The sequence below is a fragment of the Hemicordylus capensis genome, chromosome 11, assembly GCF_027244095.1.
Source record: "Hemicordylus capensis ecotype Gifberg chromosome 11, rHemCap1.1.pri, whole genome shotgun sequence".
NCBI lineage: Eukaryota > Metazoa > Chordata > Lepidosauria > Squamata > Cordylidae > Hemicordylus > Hemicordylus capensis.
The window spans coordinates 4279263-4297863 of record NC_069667.1 but is presented as its reverse complement, the minus strand read 5'-3'; the positions used below and the strand labels follow the sequence as shown (position 1 = coordinate 4297863).

At 46.9% G+C, this 18601-nt stretch overlaps 1 protein-coding gene across 4 annotated transcripts in view; it reads left to right on the top strand.

Annotated features, from left to right (window-relative positions):
• Positions 1-619: 619 nt before the first annotated feature.
• Positions 620-18601, top strand: part of ARHGEF9 (Cdc42 guanine nucleotide exchange factor 9) — a 204139-nt gene continuing 186157 nt past the window's right edge. Inside the window, exon 1 of one of the 4 annotated variants that reach the window (XM_053273655.1) lies at positions 620-707. The gene's annotated coding sequence lies outside the window, so the exon portion shown is untranslated. The remainder of the gene's footprint in view (positions 708-18601) is intronic. The other 3 variants (XM_053273656.1, XM_053273653.1, XM_053273654.1) reach the window with 3 other exon arrangements.

Below are 18601 nucleotides of genomic sequence, written 5' to 3'. Positions count from 1 at the left end.
TTTCTGCAAAAGGCACTCAAAGTAGTTTAGCATTCATGTGACATTGCCACTGTATGGCAGTTCCAATGGTAACAGAATCAGGCACATTACCTACCACTCTTTCAATGACTGTAGCCTTCAGCAAATTTTCCAGTTAATACCATACTGTAGATATGCATTGGCAAGAGAACATCTACTCTAAGGCCATATTTTTACAAAACCCGTACGTATTATAGATAGTGTCTGAAATGCGCAAAATACGTTGGTAACAGAATCAGAATCGCTGTCCAAAAATTCTGGTTCAGTTACCAATGTATTTTGCACGTTTCAGACACTATCTATACTATTTAAAGGTTTTGTAAAAGCATGGTATTAGGGTAGGAGATGCTATATTATCAACTTGAAAGTTTGCTTATGGCTACAGTCATTGGAAAAGTGGCAATGTTTCTGATTCGTTACCCTTGGAATTGCCCTTTAGAGTTCCTCCGAAAGCAAGAGCATTCTCATTAGCAGTCATGTTTGGAAATTGAGAGCAAGGCAGAAGTGAGTTTGCAATGGGGACCCTTCCCCAAATATGTCTTCATTTCATCCCCCTTTTTCTAAATCTGACCCTGGCAGCTGAGAGTGATCTGGGTTCGAAAACACTGGAGGTGCGTCGAGATGGCAAGAACGGCAGGAGTCGATGGAAGCCTCTGAAGCCTGGAGCAGAGCAGCTGCTGCTCAATAAAGTAAGTCGCCATCTGAAATATGCTTCTAACTGCCTCAGTAGCAGCATTTATCTGCTCTCACAGTTAGCAGTGAAAATGAACAATATGGCTTGGTAAAAGCTTGAGTGAAAAATGTGTCCAAAATGCATTGAGTTTGGCAACAGGGCTTTTTCCCCCCCTTGTCTCTTTTAGCAATTAGTCTGTGAGTTATTTTATGGCCGCGCTAGGGGGGAAAACCCACGAACCTCCTTGATTCTGTCGGGTATCAATCAGGAAGTAAAAAACCTCTGTCGGTTTGGCTGAGTTGTTCTTGCAGATGGTGAAATGAAATGATTTTAAAAAACCGTCTCTGGTTTTGCTCTGCTTTGTTGTTGTTGGCAGCGGTGGTGATGAAATTAAAGTCTCTCAGTGACACATTTCTGTACAACTGTTTCTTTCCAAAGTGGTCTCCAGATGCAAAGAAAAGGATTCTTAAATGCAGAAGAGTGCCGCCGTCTCTCTCTTGGGTGAATTTTAAACTTGGCTTGATGGTCAGGGTGTGCTGTAGGGTTGCCAAGACTGACTGAAGTTCTTCCGGGAAAGTCCCCACCCCCCAAATATCTTTTCTAATATTTTCTCCCAACTTCAGGCCATTAGCATCTCCCAGATGTGGCTTTCAATAGTTACTTGGAGATTGATGTCAATTCCTGGAAGGTTGGCAACCCTAGATATGCAGAGATGCTCTGCAAGAGCTTATTCAGGTTTGGGGTTTTGAGACTCCTGCTTTATTTCATTGGCTCCTGATTGTGAGAGACAACAAAACTCTGGTCATCTCAAATGTCATCTTTGTGAGACATTAGCAAGGATTCGCAGATGGGAGCTGCAGATATGGGACAGTCCCACACCTCCCCTGTAGCATCAAAATGGGCTTAATTTTGACTGCACCCCCCCCCACACACACACACTTTAATTGTGCCACATTGCCTGAAATAGCAACAGGCTGGGCTGCCTTCACTATGCTGTGTTTCCAAGTAGGACTTCATAGAAATGAGTGGGAAATGAACAATTTCCTCATGACTGGCAGAAACTTTGAGGGCCTGTTTCCAAGTCCAAATGTCCATCCTTATTGTAGCACCTGCGAATTGTTTGTGTCAGAAATGTGCAAGTTGAATAAGAGGAGAAGCATTTGCTGGCTTAGAATGCAGCAGGGTACCTGACTTTGGGTTCCCAGATGTTAGGCTACATCTGTTGGACTGCAGCTGTTGACATGGCTTTCCCTGTGGGTTTCTCTCCTTCAGAAGGGTCTTGTAATGTTTGTAAAAAGACTTTGCAGGAAAGGTTATTGGTATTCAGGACACTCTTTCTGTCCCTGCCAGAGCTGTCACATCTAATTGTTCCTTGTTTCTCCATTGATTTTGCTGGCTGAAATATAATCCATAGAGAAGAATCCCATTTATTGGGGTAGAGGGAGAATCAGATGCCCAGCCTGTCACTCATCCCCTTTGTTTACAAAGAATGAAAGGACATCTCTCTGCTCCAGGAGCGTTTCCACACAGGGCAATTACGGTGAATCTCCTTCGGAAGAGAGTGTGTGAGTTCACACACCGGCCAGACTTACCCCAAAGTCCATTTGAGATCCTTGGAAGCAGCCCACATACAAATCGGCCGTTGTCTTCCGAAATCTCGCTTGTCTCGATGTATTTCTGGGTTTTTAAAATCCTGGTTTTAAGCAAGTTTTTCTTAAAACACATTAGCAAATGCCAGGAGGGAGAGGTACTGAAAGAGTATTTACATAGCCATTAATATGACATTAGCACTCTTTAGGAATGCAAGTAGAATTGCCTTGCCTAGATATGAAGAGTAGAAAAACCAGTTTTCAGGAAGCAAACTATTTGGAAGTTCTAGTTACAAAACCTCTGTGTATGCTCAAGTCAAATTTTTTGAACAATATTAGTCCACTTACTTAAGGTTCTCACTGGTTAAAAAGAGGTTTTACCAACAAACTGATGTAAAGCGCACAGGCGTGTAACTATAATAGGGCAAGGGGAGACAGTTGTCTGGGGACCCACTGCCTTGGGGGGGGGCATAGGCAAGTCACATGACTGACTCGCCCAGCCGTGCACCCTCCCGGGCTTCCTTCAGTTGTATTCATCCTCCGAACTTGATGGGAATGTTAAGACCTGGAGCTACCAGAACAGCACGTCTTTCTCTAGGACCATTCAATGACTTGAATCGTCCACCATTTACAAAGCCTATTCAGCCTCATTTAAGATTTCTTAACTTCATGAGATGAGCTTCAGTGGGGGGGGGGGGCATTTTAAAACCTTGTCTCTGAGCCCACTCCAACCTTGCTATGCCCCTGAAAGCACACCACACATGTGTGGAGGGGCAGGGGAAGGGAAGAAATCTGTTAGAATATACAAATGCTCCCAGTCTAGGACATGAGGTTTTGAAGGCAACATTGTGATCCTACCCAAGGAGCATGCTCTCCCTCTCCCTCCCTCCCCATTGGCTAGAAGGAAAACACGGAGGCATGCAATGTGAACCTGCACCAAAAGAAAACCCGAGAGCAGAGGGGAGGGGCTGCTTCCCTCATGCCGCGAGTTTAATTCGAAGTGGCTTCGCTCCACATTTACCCCGAGAGCTGGAAGCTATGTGTGGGAAAGCTCCTGGGGGCTCATGATCTAGGAAATGACACACAGGAGAGGAAAGAGACAGAAATTTGGGGCGAGATATAAGGTGGAGGTGGAGTAATGTGATTACTTGGGTACATGGAGCAGGGCCTCTTCTGGTTTTGCATCCAGACTCTGGATGTTCACTGGGGCTCCTCAGGGAAACAAATTAAAAAAAAAAAAATTCAAAGGAGCTTTCAGATGCAAGATGATTCCCCCTCCTGGTTTTCTGTGAGTAATTCAATCCATAAGGGTGATGATATGTGGTGTGTTTTTTCTTTCTTATGGGAGGTGATAGGAGAAAGTTCCTGATCTGCCTCCAAAACGGAGGCAAGAGCTCATTTCTGGGGTGCTGACATTCAGCTCTGGAGCACTGAAATATTTCCAGCACCTGCATTTTCTCCTTTGGTTGCAGAAGGCTTAAGTGCTCAATAGCAATGGTTTAGCAGTCCTCCCAGACAGTTTGAGATCAATAGTTCTGGGCTGGCTGTTTAGTGCTCGGTCGTCATTTCTGTGATTGTGAAGCGGTATGTAAATATTCATCATATTGGTACTGTGATGAAAGGAGGTCATTAAAACCACAAGAACTTCCAGCTTTGAAGACATCTGAGATACCGAGGAAAGGGCCAAGGAGCCCGCTGGCTTTGGGCTGTGTAAACACAGGGTGGCTTGATCTCTGCCTTTGGGTTCTTCTGCAACTGCTCGGTCAGTAGTCATCAGCCTCTCAGGAACGACTGTTCTCCCAGCAGCAAGCAATGACCAGAAGTGCAGTGAGCTGTGCAAATGGACCTCTCCCTCTTGGTTCAGCTCCATCATAAAGTTGGTGCCATCTTAGCAGTAAAGGGCTCCACACAAAAGGTGCAGAAGAGGACAACCAAGATAATCAGGGGTTTGGAGCACCTTCCTTATGAGGCAAGGCTACAGCATCTGGGGCTTTTTAGTTCGGAAAGGAGGCAACTACAAGGAGACCTAGAGGTTTATAAAAATTATGCATGGAGTAGAGAGTGGATGGAGAGAAATTTTTCTCCAATCCTAGTACCAGGTCATCCCATGAAACCGATGGCCAAGAAATTTACGACCCACAAAAGGAATTACCTTTTGTGGGTACTTTACAACCCACAACCGGAAGTATGGCCCACAAAATTTATGACCCACAAAAGGAAAGTACCTTTTGTGGGTACACAGCACATAATTAATCTGTGGAATTCTCTGCCAAATGATGTAGTGATGGCCCCTAGCTTGGGTGGCTTTAAAAAGGCCTTAGATAAATTCACAGAGGAGAGGTCTATCAATGGCTACTAGTCTGATGGCTATAGGCCACCTTCAGCCTCAGAGGCCAGATGCTTCTAAATGCCTGTTGCAGGGGAGCAACAGCAGGAGAGAAGGCATGCCCTCGCCTCTTGCCTGTGGGCTTTGCAGAGGCGTCTGGTGGGCCACTGTGTGAAACAGGAGGCTGGACTAGATAGGCCAGACGGCTGTTCTTATGTTCTTAGATATGGAATCTCATACATTCAGTCTTACATGCATTCTGGTCATACACACAGAGATTTGTATTTACCAGTTACATTCCTGTTCTGTGGCCGTGGCCAGCTTATCTCGTTGCACAGTATATTCGCTCTATCTGGGAATGCTGTTCACCACAATGTATCGTAACATAACATTATCATTTCTAGGAGCTGGTGCTCTCTGATGCATAGCTCTGGTCAGCCAGGTTTAATAAATCAAACTCTCTCTATCCATTCGGGCAACTCCCTCCTCCAAAGAAAATTAACATACTCTATGTTTCTTGCCCTTGTGACAGTGAAACATGTTCCGAGTGAGAACGCAAGACCAGCTGATATATTTTATTTACTGTCTCCACCTTTCTGTCCATGCCAGGACCCTTAATCTAGATGTATAAACACGAGGTTAACGTAGATATATTATGTCTTTTTAAAACACTCGAGTAAATCTTCGGTGATAATATCCCATGTGCTTGAGTGAATCCTCTTCCTCTTCTTCTACTACTACTACTACTACTACTACTACTACGATTTATATACTGCTTTTTGACAAAAAGTTCTCAAAGTGGTTTACAGAGGAGGGAGGAGGAGGAGGAGGTGGCGGCGGCGGCTAGTCTGAACTACTGCAGAAATGTAGTGTAGGCAAGAAAAAGACTATCGGAAAAGCCCTGTTCAGACATTATGTTTTACACATGTACTGATGTCTGTATACTTGTACATGCGATTGTGTGAATGACTGTACCTGCACTCATGTTAAAAGTGAACCTGGATACAGGCCCCTCAAATGCAGGGTACAGATCAGGAAGTGCATCTGTGTTCAACAGGACATATATAAATCCGTACCTATATGCATATCTGTACCTGTATGCAATGTACCCTCATATGAGTGTTGAACATAATGTGTGAATGGGGCTAAGGTTGGGAGGGAATAGAGTAATCTGAGTGAGTGTGTTTCCAGTGCAGATTGATACATCTCCTGAGCTTGATTCTCCTTCTCTGCTAGTGAGATGTGGCTGAATATGAATGAGAAGGCACATAGAATTCTTCCCAAAAGTATGTTAATGGCCTATGAAGCAAAAAGATTCATGTAGGATATGTAAGCATAGCTCAGGATGGTGGCAGGCAGCACTTCTGACTTCTGGGAGCCTAAGGTCATGTCTCTAAATCAGCTCTAGCTAGCTGAGAATTCACTGGAAGATTTGCAGCCCTAGGGCTTGGCAAAGGATTATCAGAATCTTTGTGGAAATGAAGCAGAATTGTAGCTATTTGTGCACACTGATTGAGACTCCTTTGAAATTGATAGAACTTACCTGCAAGTAAATGTGATTAGGACTGAATTGCCAGAGGCTTACGGCTGGATGAAGTCTGCATAATGAAGGGTTTTCTTTATTGCCAACAAAACCTTGGTCAGAGAGGAACGGAAGCATCGAGCTTCTGTTGCCAAACAAATGGAAAAGCCTTATGAATTGAATCGTAGAGTGCACTCAGGGAGGACAAATCAGGGGTCATATCTATACTATATGGACCTCAGCTAATAGAATCGTCCCTGAACTCCAGGGAGCTCTTTTGTCCACCTGTGAGCATCCTTAGCACCTTCAAATGACCATTTCTTTGAGGAGAAGTCAACATGCTTTCACTTGGTGATATGAGAGAGATGGATTCTAGGGCCGCATTCACACGTAATGCAGAACCACGGGTCCGATGGACCTGCAGTTCCCCCATCTCCACTCTCCTCTCCGCATTCACACGTAACAGACAGGAGGCTCTCTGCAGTCAGGGAGACTGCAGAGAGGAGGGGGAAGCGGCTGTGTGGCCTTCCTTCTTGAATGAAGGACAGCCCCGGGAGCCAATCGCAGCTGGAGCAAGGGAAGGAGCTTCCTCCCTCAACACTGGTTGTAGCACAGTGGGACTGCAGTGCAGCGTTCACACGTAACACTGACATCACCAAGCCACAGGTGGGGCGGCGAAACCCACTACAAACCGAAGGTTCACATCAGAGTCTCAGGAGGGAAACCTTGGTTTGTTTGGGGGTCTGAACTGTGGTTTCACATATTCAGGCAATCAAAAATTCCAACCTGAAATTTCATCTCTTCAACTCCGGTTTCACGTTACATGCGAAGGGACTCTATATGTCTTCTCCTTCTTCTGCATAAGAGCATAAGAACAGCCCTGCTAGATCAGGCTCAAGGTCTGTCTAGTCCAGCATCCTGTTTCACACAGTGGCCCACCAGATGCCTCTAGGGAGCCCACAGGCAAGAGGAATTTGCATGCCCTCTCCTGCTGCTGTTGCTCCCCTGCAACTGGTATTGAGAGGCATCCTGCCGCTGAGGCTGGAGATGGACCACAGCCACCAGATAACATCTAAGTAAACACAACACTTGATATGACACATTCACACTGTGCATTGCTTCACCTCCATCGGCAGCAGGAATGTGACCTTCGAAGAAGGAGGGGTGGTGTGGCAAGAGGCTGCTAGCCTATACCATCATAATTGCATCATCTTACCTGGTCAAGATTAACTCACATCTCATGGGTGGCCAAGACTGGCCAAGGAGACAATAGCAGCAACCTTGACTTCTGGCTTAATTTCCTCCGCTAGTATAATCAGATTTCATTGATAAAATTTCCCTGCTAACTGAGCAAAGAGGAACCTTTTTAAAGTGGTGATTCTGTTTATTTAGCAGGGGCAGAGCAACTGGCCCTATCCATCCCCAGGACATAATCCTTCCAGTGGCTGTTGCTGGTGTCTTATGTTTCTTTTTTTAGATTGTGAGCCGCTTGGGGACAGGGAGCCATCTTATTTATTTATTTTTATTTCTCTGTGTAAACCACTTCGGGAACTTTTGTTGAAAAGTGGTGTATAAATATTCATAGTAGTAGTTCATTTTTCCACCGGTTTCACTCCTCTGACAGTCCATAAATCATGGGCAGAGACCGTAGCTCAATGGAGAGGCATATGCTTGGTACTGTTATGAGTTTGACTGTCTTTATTAGCATGAGTGCACCCATGGAAGCTGGCTGATCCTTGATGTCCTGGAATTTCTCTCCCAATTAGGTAATGTGACACTCATCAAGAATTGTGGGAGGGTCAGAGAAGCAGCCACCTTTTGAATTTGCCAAGGCAGACCTGGGAGGTTTTAGCCGGAGTTGGCAAAAACAGTTGTGGGACTCCAGTATGGTTGTGCTGCTTGCTTGAGGAGTGATTATGGGACTCCTTCACATGCCACTGAAGGTGACAGAATGCTGAGGGGATACAGGTCCTGTACAGGATTCTGCCTCAAGGTGTGTAGGTGGTGAATCACATTTAATAAATAAATAAAAATGTTCCTCTCTATATTAAAAAATGTTCTGCAAGTTAAAAAAAAACAAAACTAGCACAGAAGGATTAGAAACGTTCTCCTTACTATGCTAGTTCTCTGCGTGCAAGGAGGTTTTTTATTTCCATGCAAGGAGGCATTCAAGAATTTTTATTTATTTATTTGAAACATTTGATATACAGCCCATCTGTAGTGTCTCAGTCCGCTCTCTCCTGGTTCTGCCATATGCATCCCACCAGTTAAAGTTTGTCGCAGGGCAGGTGGGCAGGGGCGTAGCTAGGAGAGAGGGCGCTTGTGTTCGCCCCTCTCTCCAGAAGCCCCTTGGAGTGAAGGAGATAATGAAGAAAATAGGGAGGGGTGGAACTGGGGCCCCCGAGTTCTTTGAACCCATCTGCTCAATTATAGCTACACCCCTGGGAGGAGGGTGTGTGATTGGCCAGCCAGCTTCACCACCTCCCTTCTGTCCCGACCCTGATGGGTTACACAAGCAAGCAAGAGGGGTCAGGGTGTGCTTTCTTCCTTATATAAGGCAAAGCATTTGGTTTGCTTATCCTTTTTTTTTTTTTTAAGATAGAAATTCCGCATCTGCAGCAGGCTGCTTTCGTAAACACCCCTCTTTGCTAATAGCAGGGAATGTGCAGACCTGCTGGGGGAAGAAGGTATTTAATATTCGCAAAGGATGCAGCACTTCTCTCTGAAGCACACACACACACAGCCTATTTCTGGAGGCAGCAGAGATGCGGGGATTGGAAGCAGCGGTGTGTGTTGGCACGGCTCCTTCTAGGCACTGCCTGCCCCCAAACCCTTCCACTTACACACGGACTTCTGGAACGAACATGTTCCCGAGGAAACCGGATAGATTTCCAGAGAACAAAAGACACCAGCAGTTGGTCTGGGGGTCTCTCTGTTTGCACGAGGTTAGAGAGGGGAGTTGGTTGCTGGCGTTTGGTCCGTCTATTTTTATCTGGCAAGCAAGTTGCTGAGTGAGCGATTCACTTGTGGGGGTGGGGGGGCACTCCTCTATGTGCTGTGCTTGAAACGTGCCTGACACCACAATTCTCTCCTCGGGGTGGGGGAGCAGAATGTCAGCTGCTGCATGGAGAGACGTGAGCTGTATTTAATCGTGGCCCTTTGCAGTGGCCTTCTTGGTCGAAGGCGGATAGACCGCCGCGAAGCCGAAAGTCCCAGGGATGTACCTGTGTGCTAATTAGTTTTTAATATCAGTGCTCCAGTGTACGGCTTATTTGTTATGTGTAAAGGTCAGCCAGAAATCTTCATCTGTTCTAATCTTCCCCTCTGCCCAACCGCCCCCTCTCTTTTCCTAGACTGCAAATATTTTGTTAAGGGACAACCTGCTCTCTGTTTTTCCGCACACTACGGATATGATGCATATTTACATACTGCTTTTCAACCAAAGTTCCCAAAATGGTTTACATAGATATATAAATAAAGATGGTTTCCTGTCCCCAAAGGGCTCACAATCTAAAAAAGAAATAAGATAGACACCAGGAACACACACTGGAAAAATGCTGTGCTGGGGGTGGATAAGGCCAGTAGCTCTCCCCCGGCTAAATAAAGAGAATCACCACTTCTTTGCTTCTTTAGCAGCGGTGACTACATGATTCCTACTCTGAAGCGGTTATGAAGCATTATTTGCACCAGTTTTTTTAAAAAATGGAAAATATGTTCTCTTAAAAAAAACCTAGTGCGAATAGATATTGTTATCCTGCCCTTTTTCCTCAGGGAAAAGTGTACATGGCTCTTTCTTCCGCTCATTTTATCCTCACAACCACCCCATGTGCTGATCTATCGACTGCAATTATCTACCTATCTATTACAACAACCCTGTGAGGTAGGTGAGGCTGGGAGAGGGTGTGATAGCCCCAGGGTCACTCAACAACAACAATTTATATACCGCTTTTCAACAAAAGTTTCCAAAGCGGTTTACATCGAGAAATAATAAATAAATAAATAAGATGGCTCCCTGTCCCCAAAGGGCTCACAATCTAAAATGAAACATAAGAGCCATCGTGGTGTAGTTGTTAGAGTGCTGGACTAGGACCGGCGAGACCTGAGTTCAAATCTCCCTTCAGCCATGATACTAGCTGGGTGACTCTGGGCCAGTCACTTCTCTCTCAGCCTAACTTACTTCACAGGGTTGTTGTGAGGAGAAACTCGCTCCGGGCTCCTTGGAGGAAGAGCGGGATATAAATGTAAATAATAAGATAGACCCCAGCAACAGTCACTGGAGGTACTGTGCTGGGGGTTGATAGGGCCAGTTGCTCGCCCCCTACTAAATATAAGAGAATCGCCATGTTAAAAAGGTGCCTCTTTGCCCAGTTATTTATTTATTTAGTTAGTTAGTTAGTTAGATTTACATGTTGCCCTACTCCCATAGGACTCAGGGCGGCTTACAAGCAATAATATACACAACAACACAATTTCATAAAAATATATCTTACATAGCCTCATAAACCACAACCCCATACAATACTCATTCCACATGACATAATAACCATGGATTACAAGATCACTCTACGACCGGCTATCTCTGCGACTGAACACCTGGCTGAACATTTCAGTCTTATATGCCTATTTATTTAGTTAGTGCAGTTGGTATTAGTTAGCAGCCGTGACACTCACAGGGACCCAGTAAGTGTCAAGGCTGGTGAGATTTGAACCCAAGGTCTCTGTGCCCCCTGCCCTGATCCAACACTCTAAGCATTACATCACTTGTGCAGCTTTTCTCTTCTCATTCTTCATCCTTGGTGCACCATTCCAGGTATAAAACTGTCTTTCAAGTGTTAGAAAGGGGCAGAGGGCCAAGATGACGGCGGGTCCCCTCGCCTTCACCGAGAGACCATTGCTGATTCTGCTGTCTCCCCGCTCCCTCTCCACCAGTGGGAATGTTGCCCCCCAAAGACATTTCCCCATTTTGTAGATGGGGAGGTGGTTTTCAGGAGAAGGCAGCATGGACTCACAGCGATGCTGCTACTTTCTCCTAGCACCCTCTGTGTGCAATCTGGCTGGGCCTCAAGGGGAAGCCATGGGCCTTTTCACTGCTTTGGACCAGTGCTTGTTTTGGTCCATCCCTAAAATCAGCCATGCCACAAATACTGTGTCCTAGTATCTCCTCTTCCTATGTCCGTGTGTCTTTAGCACTGTACCTTCCGTTCTTCTGCAGGCGTCCCTTTCCTCTGTGTAGATCGCCATCGGAACTCACATCCCACCCCATGCTTTGTTTTTTGTGCCATCGATCTGTTCTGGGGGGACATCCATTATTTAACTCTGCCCCTGGGCCCGTTTCTCAGGGGCATACAGGTGACCTGAGCAAAGATCTAGGCACTAAACTCTAAGTTGTGTTTTTCAAAAACCTCCTTGCATAAGAGTGTGTCTTCTCCACAGTGCTGGTGTTCATATACAGATTTGATCATCTCTAAATACAAGTCTGGACCCGTGTTCCCTCTAACAAGAATTCCCAGATGCTGTTGACTACAACTCCCAGGATCCCCAAGCAAAAGCCATTATAGCTGAAGATTCTGGGAGTTGCAGTCAACAACATCTGGGAATCCCTGTTAGAGAGAACACTGGTCCTGGCTTGGCCTGCCCACTTCCTCACTAGAGAGATTTCTATCCATGATATTTCTGAAGATGAGAGTTGGGGTCTCAGTTTAGTGGCAGAGCATCTGCTTTGCATGCAGATGGTCCCAGGTTTACTCCCGGGCAGCATTTCCAGGTAGAACTGGGAATGGCTCCTGTCTGAAACCCTGGAGAGCAACTTCTAGACAGTGTAGCTGATATTGAACTAGGTGGGCCAAGGGTCTGACTCTGTCTAACAGCTTCCCATGTCTCTATTCCACTAGGCTGACACCATGCATCTGGTCATGTAGACTCTAGGAGTCTACATGACAGGGAATGCCATATTTCCTTGGCCATTTGGAAATTCAGGACATTCCATGGCCATTGGGAAGGAACCAGACCAGTGCATTTCAGTAGACTTTCCTTGTCATTCCTTTTAGGATGTCCCAACACTAGTTCACCATAGAACTTGCATGCAGAAGGTCCTGAGTTTATTCCCTGGCAGAATCTCCAGGTAGGGCTGGAAGAGACTGCCTGCAACCTTGGAGAGCTCCTGCTGGTCAGTGTAGATGATACTGAGCTAGATGGACCAATGGTCTGACTCGGTATAAGGCAGCTTCTTATGTTCCAAAGAGTGTCTGTGTTGTGATGGGAAGCTAGTGAGTTCTCAAGGCTGATGCACAGCTCCGGTGGGAGCCTCGTGAAGAGCCCTGCTGTAGCTCACCTCCTCCCTTGCCAGCAGCAAAGATCACCTCTGAGCAACTTGAGCAGCAAAGGGATGGAACGGAAGCGCTGGGGGTTGACATGGAGAGGAGGATCCGTGAGGCTTTAAAAAAGGAAAGCAATTGGAGAGGAGCCATTTCGAGCTGTCAGGCTGTATTAATGTCTGCCAGCACCAACAGCTGTAGGAAGGGGAAAACAGCAGTCAAATTTCTCTCTTTTGCAGTGGCTGAACCTCTCTTTAGACTCGGGTGATGGGAGGAGTTTGCAATCAATCACCTTTATTTCGGTCTTAGACCAGCATAAGAGTAGGAGAATACATGAGGTACAGACAGGGGGTACAGTATAAAATATAAAACTACAGTTATGAAGCTATAAAAGTATAATGTGGAGGAAAGGGGGGGAGGATTTTAAAAATTTAAAATATCAATTTTAAAATAGAACCGAGACTGTCTACGAGAGAGAAATCTGCATCCTAGTAAACCGTGGACCAGAAGGGCTCGATGTATAAGAGTACTTAAAAACAATTAAGAGCGTTTAAAGGTACACAGAAGCACTCTAACCCCCAGAATTGGGGACCTGGTCTGTGCCCTCCAAGGTCCAGGGGGGTCTCCAAATCTCGGGGGGAGGGGGCTCCTACAGCCTCCCTGTGCCTGCCCGCCACAGCTAAACTACGTGTTTTGTTTTTTAATCAAAGCCGCCACGCGGCCAAGGGGTGGCCGCGGGGGTGGGTGGGGGGTAGCCGAGCAGTCAACCTCCTCCTCCCCCCACCGGCAGCAGCGGGGGGAGCGACCACTGGGCACATCCTCTTGGCCCAGCGGCTGTAGTGAACTGCAAGGCGTGCCTGCGCAGTTCAGAGGAAGATCGTCACAAGTCTGGCTTTCGGGCTGGCCCGCTAATAATGCTCCTTGTGCCGTGGCTGAGGGTCCAGTTTAAGTGTGACCCCTCACCACCCTGTGGGGCACCAAATGCCCAAGCTATTCCAAATGCAGCCAGCATCTTAGCCGGACCTCCCTGGAGGCTGAGGCAGGGCTTAGCTGCTGTGCCTTGTGGAATGGGAATTGGCGTGCTGTGGCTGTACTTGATCCCTCTGACACGAATGTGTGAGCGAGTGGGGAGATGAAGAGGACTGCTGGCACGGAGATGGCGAAAGGCTGGTGGGCTGAATACAGGGGCAGAGCAAGGTTGGAGGGGGCCCAGAGACAAGATTTTAAAATGCCCCCCCCCCCCAAGCTCAGCTCATGAAGTAAAGAAATCTTAAATGAGGCTGAACAGTGGTAAAAAGCATAGAAAAATATCTATCTATCTATCTATCTATCTATCTATCTATCTATCTATCTATCTATCTATCTAATTATAAAACCTACGTGCCACAATAGAACATAATCCTAAATTATTTTTTTAAAAGGTTTTGTAAATTGTGGGTGATGCCAGTCATTTAATGGTACTAGAGAAAGAGATGCTGTTCTGGTAGCTCCAGGTCTTGACACTCACATCCATTTCGGAGGATGAATACAACTGAAGGAAGCCCGAGTGGGTGCGTGGCTGGGGGAGTCAGTCATGTGACTTGCCTCTGGGGTGGGGCCCCAAGGCAGTGGGCCCCCAGACAACTGTCTCCCCTTGCCCTATTATAGTTACGCCCCTGGCTGAATAATAAGCAGGCTGCAGCAGGACTGGTCTGAGCTGTGGTGCTGTTACTAGGAACATAGGAAGCTGCCATTTACTGAGTCAGACCATTGGTCCATCTAGCTCAGTATTATCTACACAGACTGGCAGCGGCTTCTCCAAGGCTCTCTCTCTCAGCCCTCTCTTGCAGATGCTGCCAGGGAGGGAACTTGGAACCTTCTGCTCTTCCCAGAGTGGCTCCATCCCCTGAGGGGAAGATCTTCCAGGGCTCACACATCAAGACTCCCATTCATATGCAACCAGGGTGGACCCTGCTTAGCAAAGGGGACAATTCATGCTTGCTACCACAAGACCAGCTCTCCTCTCTAAAGATAAAAAATAGACTAGATAGTCTATTGCTGAAGATGCCTTAACCAGTCATGGTGGAAGACCACGAGGAGAAGGGAAAAGATTTGTCATGCACAATTCACAACCAGCCGGGACCCGACAGGCGAGCATCTACAAATCCACTTGCCATCTCGCCGGTGGTGGGTGCCCCCTGCCCTCTGGTCAACTGGACACCCAGCATCACACAGATTTCCTCCCCAGAGGTCATTTACCCAGAGGTCAGTTTTTGAGTGGGTAAGGAACAGCAGGGATCTTTTCTGAGCAGCAGCAGAAGGGCTCTCCCCCTGTCCCTATCTCCATATCTCATTGTAAATGATCCTCTTTTCTCCTAAGCCCTCTGCCTGTGTGCCAGAAAAAGATCTGAGGGAGGAGACGGGATTGGTGGCGGCCACAGATCATGGCTGGCTAATGAGCTAAGCCCCAGTTTGTGGGTCCTTGCCTATGGATGGTGAGCTCCAAGCATCTAACACAGCGGTCTCAAGCTGTGGCTGTCCTGAAGACGTTGACCCACAACTCCCATCATGACCAGCTACTGGCCACTGTGATTAGGGATTGTGAGAGCTGTAGCTGGAAGGCTGCAGTTTGAGACCTCCTCCCTGAAAAAAGTACTGGAGTAGACCAATGACCCATCTTGTCTCAGTTAGAACTGCACCGAATAGTTTCCAGTTTTTATTTTTAGGTGCATAAGAAGAGCCCTGCCTACCAGATGCCTCCAGCACACTGACAAGCAGGGCATGACAGCAAAGCTGTCCCCCACTGTTGTTCCCAGGAACTGGAACTCAGTGATATACTGCTGCTGAAGCTGGAGGCTCCATATAGGCTTCATGGCTAATGAATAAACCCATCCTCCATATGCTAGGTAGAACTTAGCAATTTTGTCCTCCCAACACTTCAGGCACTATCCATCATAGTGTGGGTGCAATGCTGAGTCATATAGTAATCAGCAAAGGCTGCAGAGCTTGACCCTCTGGAAAGACCCTATCTGAAACCTTAGACAGCTGCTGCTGCCGCCAGTCAGTGATGACAATACTGAGCGGGATGGACTAAGGTTTTGACAGTTCATTATATGACAGCTTCCTATATTCCAGAGGTTCCCAACCTGCAGATGTCGTGGGACTACAACTCCCATCATCCCCAGCCACAGTGAATTGCAGCTGGAGATGATGTGGGTTACATTTAAGCAACATCTGGAGTACCCCAGGTTGGGAACCCCTGCCCATATTCCTATGACTGTCGTACATGCGTATACTCTAGGGAAGCAATCTTGGCTGAAATGGGAGGTATAAATACTGTACAATAAAATCTGTGCAATCAGCAATGATCTTTCTAGGACTACTTGCATGCGGGTTCAGCCGCTGCAGGCACATATGGTTGGATGCGGCCCAAAGAGGTCACTTAACCTGCTTCCCAGCTGACCATTTTGGAAAAGATTTCTATCCATCCATTGTGGTGCTTTTGACCACACTGGGCAAAGCACTGCAGTTTTCCCAAAGAGCTGACCCTGGCTGAAAATCAGCATGCGTAACTACACGGAGAAAGAGGAGATTAGTGTTGATTTATTGGCCTGTCAATTGAATAAGATCACGAGGATCCTCTCTGCCTGCCTGCAGATAAATAACCCGATGACAGCAAGGATCTGTCTATCACAGGCCTTAAATGAAGCTGCTCTTTCCTATACGTTGGCATTAAATTAAAGTTGTACACCCTGCACATTTTGAGAAATCACTTTGGAGATTTATTTTGAACTACAGCCAAGGGAATATGTTTGCATAGCTTCTGTGTTCCTTATCTGTCATCGGGAAGATGATTGAGGGATTGGTGTACGGGTTTAATTGAGGATCAAGAGTGCAAAATAAGTGCAGCATCCTTAGAGAGCACAGAATAAGTGCAGCATCCTGCATTAATATTGAAAAATGGTGTGGAACTGAAAGAGCCACTTTTGGGGTGGCAGTTTGGAGATGCCTGCCCTTCTAGCTGGTGTCCAGCAGAGGAAGCTTTGGCTGCTAGTAGCTGAGCCCGAACTGCTGCAGGGTGAAGGGGCACGGAGCTCTCACACCTACACTTGCTAACAAATGACACCACTGTGACATAAAAAGCTGCCGCCTACAGAGTGGCGTTCTTGGCTTCCTGAACAGTTGGCCATATCTGACTGCAGAAAAATATGCAGGTGGGGAGGGGGAATATGAGCTCACACGAGAACATAGGCTCATATGAGCATGGCATATTTGTATTCCAAGCAAGATAGTGGTGGCTCTTTGCAACATTTCTAGTTCCAAGCAAAAGTGTCTTTTTCAGCACCCGGTTCTTCAAGACCTGGGTTTGCTCCCCAGAAAGGCAGGTGTTGATCTGACAAAATTCAAAGCTCAGCTACGCATTCTTATCTTCAAGTGCCCCCTTTCCTGCTTTTAATGGGAGCCTTTTAAAAAAAAAAATCAAGTTGCTTAGGGTGTCAGGTGGGCCAATCCATAATTGTCCTCGCCCAGAACTTCTAAGAAGCCACTTCCAGAATTTGCTCACCTGCTTGCCTGAGAGGATGCCACGGAATTCCCATCAGCCTCGATCTGGTGAAGTTGGATGCTAGGAGACCTCTGGGGAAGAGGTCTCCTGGGGCTTGTCACAGGACCCACCTACCGAAAGGGGTCTTGGGGCCCTTCTGATAAGTGGGGAAAGTGAAAGCTTTTTCTCTCTTAAGGAGCTAACTTGAGGGGGAGGGCAGTCCAAGCAGAGATCAAATAAGAGCCGGCCAGAAACTTTTCTGTAGGATGCAGGCTTGAACGTTTTCTGAAATCCGGGTTGGATGGCTTTTCCTTTCATGTTTGTTTTAAGCCATAGTCAGCAAGACCCAAAGAAATGTCAGAAAGTAGCTGTGCAGTTGGAGCCAAGAAGAAAACTGCATTCCAAGTGGATCTCTAGCAGATCGACATCAAACCGAAAAGCAGCTTCAAAGGAGGCTCTGCAGAGAAGGCAAGGATAAGGTCAAGGATGGCTCAGCGGCTTCACTTAAGCAGTGATACAAATATGGCCAATATTTAGATACCACTTTTCAACAAAAGTTCCCAAAGCAGTTTACATAGATATAAATAGACAAATAAAATGTCTCCCTCTCCCCAAAGGGCTCACAATCTTGAAAAGGAACGTAAGCTAGACACCAGCAACAGCCACTGGAGGGATGCTGTGCTGGGGCTGGATAGGGCCGGTTGCTCTCCCCCTGCTCAATAAAAAGATGCCCCTGGCTCCATGAGACAAAGAGATCGTGCTTTAGGCCCCTGTCCCATGACCTTCCCACACATTGGTGGCTCTATCTTCCCTTTGCTGTGCCTAATGGTGCAGCGGGAAAATGACTTGACTAGCAAGCCAGAGGTTGCCGGTTCAAATCCCCGCTGGTATGTTTCTCAGACTATGGGAAATTCATATATTGGGCAGCTGCAATATAGGAAGATACTGAAAGGCATCATCTCATACTGCGTGGTAGGAGGCAATGGTAAACCCCTCCTGTATTCTACCAAAGACAACCACAGGACTCTGTGGGTGCCTGGAGTCGACACTGACTCAACGGCACAACTTTACTTTAACCAGATTGCCTATTTTTTGTTTCATCTTAACAAAACTGACGCTTATCCTTCCTTGAGCTTTTTGATCAATTGCAGTCTGTGGGTGGGGATGGGTAGGGGGCTGCTTTCAAAGCTTGCATGGGTCAGTTCTGAGTGGGGGCAGCCCCTGCCAGGGCTGTGGATCATGGTCGTATTTTGCACCTCACCTCAGACAGCGCAATACTGCCTTTGGACTTTAGGCTGCCCTCTGCCTTAGGAGCGGTGGGGCTTTCCCCCTCAATGGAGTGTCACCTTTCACGTCAGTCCATTTCTCACCATTGGGCTCCTCGTGACACCCCATGGACCCTCACCACAAAAGACACTCCATCATCACTCACCGCCAAGGAGAGCCTCTGTGGGGCCTCTGCTGTGTTGATAGGAAGGAACCCTCAGTGGTCTGGTGCCTTGGAATTCCCCAGTGTGAAAACGGGGACTGGGAAATAAGGTAGGTGGCTGTAGAGGCAGGGAGTGAGCTCAGTTTGAGAGGAGCCCTGCTTGAAGAGGATTGTGCACCATAGATGACACTGCAGCCCTTACGCTTGA